General features: G+C 39.6%; 1 non-coding gene across 1 annotated transcript; it reads left to right on the top strand.

The window, feature by feature from the left end:
* Positions 1–7920: 7920 nt before the first annotated feature.
* On the top strand, positions 7921–8028 carry LOC112799151 (small nucleolar RNA R71). The gene has a single exon (XR_003200730.1). It is a non-coding gene; the product is annotated as a small nucleolar RNA R71 (small nucleolar RNA).
* Positions 8029–9121: the final 1093 nt, after the last annotated feature.

Genomic DNA, 9121 nt, shown 5'->3' with positions numbered 1-9121 from the left:
GTAAATCTTAGTCAGGCAGATTCAAATGGATACAGGGTTTTAATAACTAAAAAAAATAGAACATAAAATAGGATAGAAATACTTATGCAATTCATTGGTGGGAATTTCAGATAAGTGTATGAAGATGCTTTGTTCCCTCTGAGCATCTGCTTTCCTATTGCCTTCATCCAACCATTCATACTCCTATCCATGGCAAGCTGTATGTAGGTGGATCACCGTTGTCAATGGCTACCATCCATCCTCTCAGCGAAAATGGTCCTCTACGGTTTCCCGCATGACTAATCATCTGTCGGTTCTCGATCATGTCGGGATAAGATCCATTGATCCTTTTGCGCACTGTCACTATGCCCCACAGTCGTGGGTTTGAAGCTCGTCACACTCATCCCATCCCAGATCCTACTCGGAATACCACAGACAAGGTTTAGACTTTCTGGATCTCAAGAATGTTGCCCATGTGATTCTAGCTTATACCACGAAGACTCTGATCGCACGGTATGGAAGCTCTGTTGTCAGGAGAGGCAACCATGCGTCATGAACCAGGAGGCCAAGAGATACACACTCAAGCTCTCACAGATAGAACGGAGGTGGTTGTCAGGCACTCATTCATAAGAAGGGATGATGATGAGTGTCACGAATTATCACATCCACCAGGTTGAAGTATGAGTGAATATCTTAGAACAAGAATAAGCTTGAATTGAATATAAAATAGTAGTAATTGCATTGATTCATGAGGAACAGCAGAGCTCCACACCTTAATCTATGCCTCCTAAATAACATGAAACAATAAAAAAAGGGTTCAAAGACCTGATCCCAAGATCAAAGATGATCAAAAGATCACAAATGATCAAAAAGATCAAAATACAATAGTAAACTCCTATTTATAGAGAACTAGTAACCTAGGGTTTACAGGAACAAGTAAATGATGCAGAATTCCAATTCCGGGGCCCACTTGGTATGTGCTTGGACTGAGTATTGAAGCTTTTACGTACATAGGTTTCTCTTGGAGTTAAATGCCAGCTTTGGTGCCAGCTTGGGCATTTAACTCCAGCTTTTATGCCAGTTTGGGCGTTATACGCCAGAATTTTTATGCTTACATGGAACGCCAGTTTGGGCCATCAAATCTCGAGAAACGTATGGACTATTATACATTGCTAGAAAGCCCAGGATGTTTATTTTTCAACGCAATTGAGAGCACGCCAATTGGGCTTCTGTAGCTCCAGAAAATTCATTTCGAGTGCAGGGAGGTCAGAATCCAACAGCATCTGCAGTCCTTTTTCAGCCTCTGAATCAGATTTTTGCTCAGGTCCCTCAATTTCAACCAGAAAATACCTGAAATCACAGAAAAACACACAAACTCATAGTAAAGTCCAGAAATGTGAATTTTGCATAAAAACTAATAAAAATATACTAAAAAACTAACTAAATCATACTAAAAACTACCTAAAAATAATGCCAAAAAGTGTATAAATTATCTGCTCATCACAACACCAAACTTAAATTGTTGCTTGCCCCCAAGTGATGAGCGGATAACTTATACGCTTTTTGGCATTGTTTTTAGTATGTTTTTAGTATGTTTTAGTTAGTTTTTATTATATTTTTATTAGTTTTTAGTTAAAATTCACTTTTCTGGACTTTACTATGAGTTTGTGTGTTTTTCTGTGATTTCAGGTATTTTTTGGCTGAAATTGAGGGACCTGAGCAAAAATCTGATTCAGAGGCTGAAAAGGACTGCAGATGCTATTGGATTCTGACCTTCTTGCACTCGAAGTGGATTTTCTGGAGCTATAGAAGCACAATTGGCGCGCTGTCAATTGCGTTGGAAAGTAGATATTCTGGGCTTTCCAGCAATGTATAATAGTCTATACTTTGCCCGAGATTTGATGGCCCAAATAGGCGTTCCAAGTCAGCTCAAGAATTCTGGCGTAAAACGCCAGAATTGGCACAAGAATGGGAGTTAAATGCCCAAACTGGCACAAAAGCTGGCGTTTAACTCCAAGAAAAGTCTCTACATGAAAATGCTTCAATGCTCAGCCCAAGCACACACCAAGTGGGCCCGGAAGTAGATTTTTATGTCATTTACTCATCTTTGTAAACCCTAAGCTACTAGTTCTCTACAAATAGGACCTTTTTCTATTGTATTAGACATCTTGGTAGCTATCTTTGAGTAGTCTTATGCTATCTTAGATCATGGGGGCTGGCCTCTCGGCCATGCCTAGACCTTGTTCTTATGTATTTTCAACGGTGGAGTTTCTACACACCATAGATTAAGGTGTGGAGCTCTGTTGTACCTCGAGTATTAATGCAATTACTATTGTTCTTCTATTCAATTCAGCTTATTCTTGTTCTAAGATATCACTTGTTCCTCAACTTGATGAATGTGATGATCTGTAACACTCATCATCATTCTCACCTATGAACGTGTGCCTAACAACCACCTCCGTTCTACCTTAGATTGAGTGGATATCTCTTGGGTTCCTTAATCAGAATCTTCGTGGTATAAGCTAGAATTGATGGCGGCATTCAAGAGAATCCGGAAGGTCTAAACCTTGTCTGTGGTATTCTGAGTAGGATTCAAGGATTGAATGACTGTGATAAGCTTCAAACTCGCGATTGTGGGGCGTTAGTGACAGACGCAAAAGAATCACTAGAATCTATTCCGACATGATCGAGAATCGACAGCTGAATAGCCGTGCTGTGACAGAGCACGTTGAACATTTTCACTGAGAGGACGGGACTGTAGCCATTGACAATGGTGATGCCCAACATACAGCTTGCCATGGAAAGGAGTAAGAAGGATTGGATGAAGACAGTAGGAAAGCAGAGAGACGGAAGGGACAAAGCATCTCCATACGCTTATCTGAAATTCTCACCAATGAATTGCATAAGTATCTCTATCTTTATCTTTATGTTTTATGTTATCCTCTATAACCATTTGAGTCTGCCTGACTGAGATTTACAAGATGACCATAGCTTGCTTCATACCAACAATCTCCGTGGGATCGACCCTTACTCGCGTAAAGTTTATTACTTGGACGACCCAGTGCACTTGCTGGTTAGTTGTGCGAAGTTGTGATAAAGAGTTGAGATTACAATTGTGCGTACCATGTTGATGGCACCATTGATGATCACAATTTCGTGCACCACCAAGCAACTGAAAATAGAATAGAATAAAATGAAGAGAATATATAATGAATTCCACAATATCAATGAAACTTAGTCCCAATTAGATGAGCGGGGCTAGTAGCTTCTTGCTTTTGAACAGTTTTGGCATCTCACTTTATCCTTTGAAATTCAAAATGATTGGTATCTATAGGAACTCAGAATTTTAGATAGTATTATTGATTCTCCTAGTTCAGTACGTTGATTCTTGAACACAGCTACTTTATGAGTCTTGGCCGTGACCCTAAGCACTTTATTTTCCAGTATTACCACCGGATACATAAATGCCACAGACACATAACTGGGTGAACCTTTTCAGATTGTGACCAGCTTTGCTAAAGTCCCCAGTTATAGGTGTCCAGAGTTCTTAAGCACACTCTTTTGCTTTGGGCCATGACTTTAACCACTCAGTCTCAAGCTTTTCACTTGGACCTTCATGACACAAGCACATGATTAGGGACAGCTTGATTTAGCCGCTTGAGCCCTCCTATCCATTAATGCTCAAAACCTTGGATCCCTTTTACCCTTGCCTTTTGGTTTAAAGGGCTATTGGCTTTTTCTGCTTGCTTTTTCTTTTTCTTTCTTTTTCTTTTTCCCCTCTTTTTTTGCTACTTTTTTTTTTCTTTTTCACTGCTTTTTCTTGCTTCAAGAATCAATTTCATGATTTTTCAGATTATCAATAACATTTCTCTTTGTTCATCATTCTTTCAAGAGCCAACAATTTTAACATTCATAAACTTCACTATAAAAAATATGCACTGTTCAAGCATTCATTCAGAAAACAAAAAGTATTGCCACCACATCAAAATAATTAAACTAATTTTAAGATAAAATTTGAAATCCATGTACTTATTGTTCTTTTGTAATTAGGCACATTTTTCATTTAAGAGAGGTGAAGGATTCATGGAATTATTTATAGCTTTAAGACATAGACACTAGACACTAATGATCATGTAATAAATACACAAACATAGATAACACATAAAGCATAAAAATAAAAAATCAGAAAAATAAGAACAAGGAAATCAAAGAACGGGTCCACCTTAGTGATGGCGGCTAGTTCTTCCTCTTGAAGATCCAATGGAATGCCTGAGCTCCTCTATGTCTCTTCCTTGCCTTTTTTGCTCTTCCCTCATGGCTATTTGATCCTTTCTAATTTCATGGAGAATAATGGAGTGCTCTTGATGCTCCATCCTTATTTGCTCCATATTGGAACTCAAATCTCCCAAAGAGGTGTTGAGTTGCTCCCAATAGTTGTGTGGAGGAAAATGAATCCCTTGAGGCATCTCAGGAATTTCTTGATGAGGGACTTCCTCATGCTCTTGTTGAGGTACATGAGTGGGCTCTCTTATTTGCTCCATCCTCTTTTTAGTGATAGGCTTGTCCTCTTTAATGAGGATGTTTTTATCTATGACAATTTCAGCTAAACTGCATAGGTGACAGATGAGATGAGGAAAGGCTAACCTTGCCAAAGTGGAAGGTTTGTCAGCAACCTTGTATAGTTCTAGAGGTATGATCTCATGAACTTTCACTTCCTCTCCAATCATGATGCTATGGATCATGATAGCCCGATCTGCAGTCACTTTGGATCGGTTGCTAGTAGGAATAATGGAGCATTGGATGAACTCTAACCATCCTCTAGCCATGGGTTTAAGGTCATGCCTTCTCAATTTAACCGCCTTGCCTTTGGAGTCTCTTTTCCACTGAGCTCCTTCCACACATATGTCCATGAGGACTTGGTCTAACCTTTGATCAAAGTTGACCCTTCTAGTGTAGGGGCTTGCATCTCCTTGCATCATAGGCAAGTTGAATGCCAACCTTACATTTTCCAGACTGAAATCTAAGTATTTCCCCCGAACCATTGTGAGCCAATTCTTTGGGTTCGGGTTCACACTTTGATCATGGTTCTTGGTGATCCATGCGTTAGCATAGAACTCTTAAACCATTAGTATTCTGACTTGTTGAATGGGGTTGGTGAGAACTTCCCAACCTCTTCTTCGGATCTCATGTCGGATCTCCGTATACTCATTCCTTTTGAGCTTGAAAGGGACCTTAGGGATTACCTTCTTCTTGGCCACAACTTCATAGAAGTGGTCTTAATGGACCTTTGAGATGAATATTTTCATCTCCCATGACTCGGAGGTAGAAGCTTTTGCCTTCCCTTTCCTCTTTCTAGAGGTTTCTCCGGCCTTAGGTGCCATAAATGGTTATGGAAAAATAAAAAGCAACACTTTTTCCACACCAAACTGAAAATATTTGCTCGTCCTTGAGCAAAAGAAGAAAGAAGGGACGGAGAAGAAGAAAAAATGGAAGAGATGGAGAGGTGTGAGTGGTTCGGCCAAGGTAGGAAATAAGTGTATATGATGTGTGAAAATGAAGAAGGGATGAAGGGTTTATATAGGAGTAGAGAGAGGGGTAGGGTTCGTATGTGAGGGTTGGTTTGGGAGGGAAAGTTTTTTTGAATTTGAAAGGTGGGGTAGGTGGGGTTTTTGGAGAAGAGTGGGTGGATGTGAGTGGTGAAGTGGTGATGGGGAAGAGAGATAGAGGTGATTGGTGAGGGGTATTTAGGGAAGGGTGGTATGGGGAGGTGTGAAGAAGAGAGAGAGTGAGTTGAGGTAGGTGGGGATTCTGTGGGATCCACAGATCCTGAGGTGTCAAGGATTTCTCATCCTTGCACCATTTTGGCGTGTAAACGCTCTCCTAGTGCCAATCCTGGCTTTAAACGCCAGGTTGCTGCCCATTTCTGGCATTTAACGCTTGCTTTTCTTCCCTTTCTGGCATTGAACGCCAACTTAGTGCCCTTATCTGGTGTTAAACGCCAGTCTGGTGCCATTTTCCGGCGTTAAACACCCAGAATGGTGCCAGAGTAGGCGTTTAATGTACATTCTGCTACCCTTACTGGCGTTTAAATGCCGGCTAGCTCCTCCTCTAGGGTGTGCTGTATTTAATGCTGTTTTTGAATTTGCTTTAATTTTTGTAGTTATTTTTGTGACTCCACATGATCATCAACCTAAAGAAAACATAGAATAACAATGAAAATTTAACATAGATAAATAAATAAAAATTGGGTTGCTTCCCAATAAGCGCTTCTTTAATGTCAATAGCTTAACAGTGAGCTCTCATGGAGTCTCACAGATATCTGAGAATGGTTAGAGCCTCCCAACACCAAACTTAGAATTTGAATGTGGGGGCTTTGGTTGCCTCTGTATTGAGAGAAGCTTTTCATGCTTCTTCTCCATATGTACAGAAGGAGATCCTTGAGCCTTAAACATAAGGTAGTCCTCATTCACTTGAAGGACCAATTCTCCTCTGTCAACATCGATCACAGCTTTTTCTGTGGCTAGGAAGGGTCTGCCAAGGATGATGGATTCATCCTTATTCTTCCCAGTGTCTAGGATTATGAAGTCAGTAGGGATGTAAAGGCCTTCAACCTTCACTAAGACATCCTCTACAAGTCCATAAGCCTGTTTCCTTGAATTGTCTGCCATATCCAGTGAGATTCTTGCAGCTTATACCTCAAAGATCCCTAGTTTATCCATTACAAAGAGTGGCATGAGGTTTACACTTGACCCCAGGTCACATAGAGCCTCCTCAAAGGTCATGGTGCTAATGGTGCAAGGTATTAAGAACCTTCCAGGGTCCGATTTCTTTTGAGGTATCTTTAGCTGAGCCAAGGTGTTTAGTTCATTAATGAGCAATGGAGGTTCATCCTCCCAAGTCTCATTACTAAATAATTTGGCATTCAGTTTCATGATTGCTCCAAAGTACTTAGCAACTTGCTCTTCATTAATATCTTCATCCTCTTCAGAGGAAGAATACTCATTAGAGCTCATGAATGGCAGAAGTAGGTTCAATAGAATCTCTATGGTCTCTGTATGAGCCTCAGATTCCCTTAGTTCCTCCGAGGGGAACTCCCTAGTGGTTAGTGGACGTCCCATGAGGTCTTCTTCACTGGGAATCATTGCCTTTCCCTCTTCTACAGGTTCGACCATGTTGGACGTGGTTATGGCCTTGCACTCTCTCTTGGGATTTTCTTCTGTATTGCTTGGGAGAGTGCTAGGAGGAGTTTCAGTAACTCTTTTACTCAGTTAACCCACTTGTGCCTCCAAATTTCTAATGGAGGATCTTGTTTCATTCATGAAACTTAGTGTGGTCTTAGATAGATCAGAGACTATGGTTGCTAAGCCAGAGCGATTCTGCTCAGAGTTCTTTGTCTGTTGCTGAGAAGATGATGGAAAAGGCTTGCTATTGCTAACCCTATTTCTTCCACCATTATTGTTGTTGAAGCTTTGTTGAGGCTTCTGTTGATCCTTTCATGATAAATTTGGGTGATTTCTCCATGAAGAATTGTAGTTGTTTCCATAGGGTTCTTCCATGTAATTCACCTCTTCCATTGCAGGATTCTCAGGGTCATAAGCTTCTCCTTCAGAGGAAGCTTCTTTAGCACTGCCAGATGCAGCTTGCAATCCAGTCAGATTCTGAGAAATCATATTGACTTGCTGAGTCAATATTTTGTTATGAGCCAATATGGCATTCAGAGTATCAATCTCAAGAACTCCTTTCTTTTTGTGTTGTCCTATTGTTCTCAGGATTTCTTTCAGAAGTGTACATGAACTGGTTTATTGCAACCATTTCAATGAGTTCCTGAGCTTCTGCAGGCGTTTTCTTCAGATGAATAGATCCACCTGCAGAAAGGTCTAATGACATCTTGGATAACTCAGACAGACCATCATAGAAGATACCTATGATGCTCCATTCTGAAAGCATGTCAGAAGGACACCTTCTGATCAATTGCTTGTATCTTTCCCAAGCTTCATAGAAGGATTCACCTTCCTTCTGTTTGAAGGTTTGAACTTTCACTCTAAGCTTACTCATCTTTTGAGGAGGAAAGAATTTAGCTAAGAAGGCATTGACAAGCTTTTTCCAAGAGTTCAGGCTGTCTCTAGGTTAAGAGTTCAACCATATACTAGCTTTGTCTCTTACAGCAAAAGGGAAAAGCATAAGTCTGTAGACCTCGGGATCAACTCCATTGGTTTTAACAGTGTCACAGATTTACAAAAATTTAGCCAAGAACTGATGAGGATCTTCCAATGGAAGTCCATGAAACTTGCAATTCTGTTGCATCAGAGAAACTAATTGAGGCTTAAACTCAAAGTTGTTTGCTCCAATGGCAAGAATAGAGATGATTCTCACATAGAAGTCGGGAGTAGGTGCAGTAAAGTCACCAAGCACCTTCCTTGCATTGTTAGCACTGTTGTTATTTTCGGCTTCCATGTCTTCTTCTTTTTCGAAGATTTCTGTCAGGTCCTCTCTAGAGAGTTGTGCTTTAGCTTCTCTTAGCTTCCTCTTTAGAGTCCTTTCAGGTTCAAGATCAGCTTCAATAAGAATGCCTTTATCTTTGTTCCTACTCATATGAAAGAGAAGAGAACAAAAAAGTATGGAATCCTCTATGTCACAGTATAGAGATTCTTTGATGTGTCAGAGGAAAAGAAGAATAGAAGGATGAGGTTAGAGAGAGGAATTCAAACTTATAGAGAGAGAAAGGGGATCCAAATTATTAAGAGAGGAGGAGTGTTAGTGATTAAATAGAAAGAGATGAGAGAGAGAGAGTTTTCAAAAATTAAAAAGGATTTTTGAAAAAGTGGTTAGTGATTTTCGAAAAAGATAAGAAATAGTGATTAGTTGAAAAAGATTTGAAAATCAATTTTTGAAAAGTTAAGAAGTTAGAAAAGATTTTTGAAATCAAAATTTGGAAAAGATATGATTTGAAAAAGATTTGATTGGAAAAGATATGTTTGAAAAGATATGATTGAAAAATAAATTTGATTATTAAAAAGATATGATTGAAAAGATATGGTTGAAAAAGATTTGATTTTTAAAATTGATGACTTCACTAACAAGAAATTAAAAGATATGATTCTAAAATTCAAATATTGAACCTTTCTTAACAAGAAAGTAACAA

The sequence above is a fragment of the Arachis hypogaea genome, chromosome 4 (assembly GCF_003086295.3).
Source record: "Arachis hypogaea cultivar Tifrunner chromosome 4, arahy.Tifrunner.gnm2.J5K5, whole genome shotgun sequence".
Taxonomy (NCBI): Eukaryota; Viridiplantae; Streptophyta; class Magnoliopsida; order Fabales; family Fabaceae; genus Arachis; species Arachis hypogaea.
This window is presented reverse-complemented; position numbering and strand designations above follow the sequence as displayed.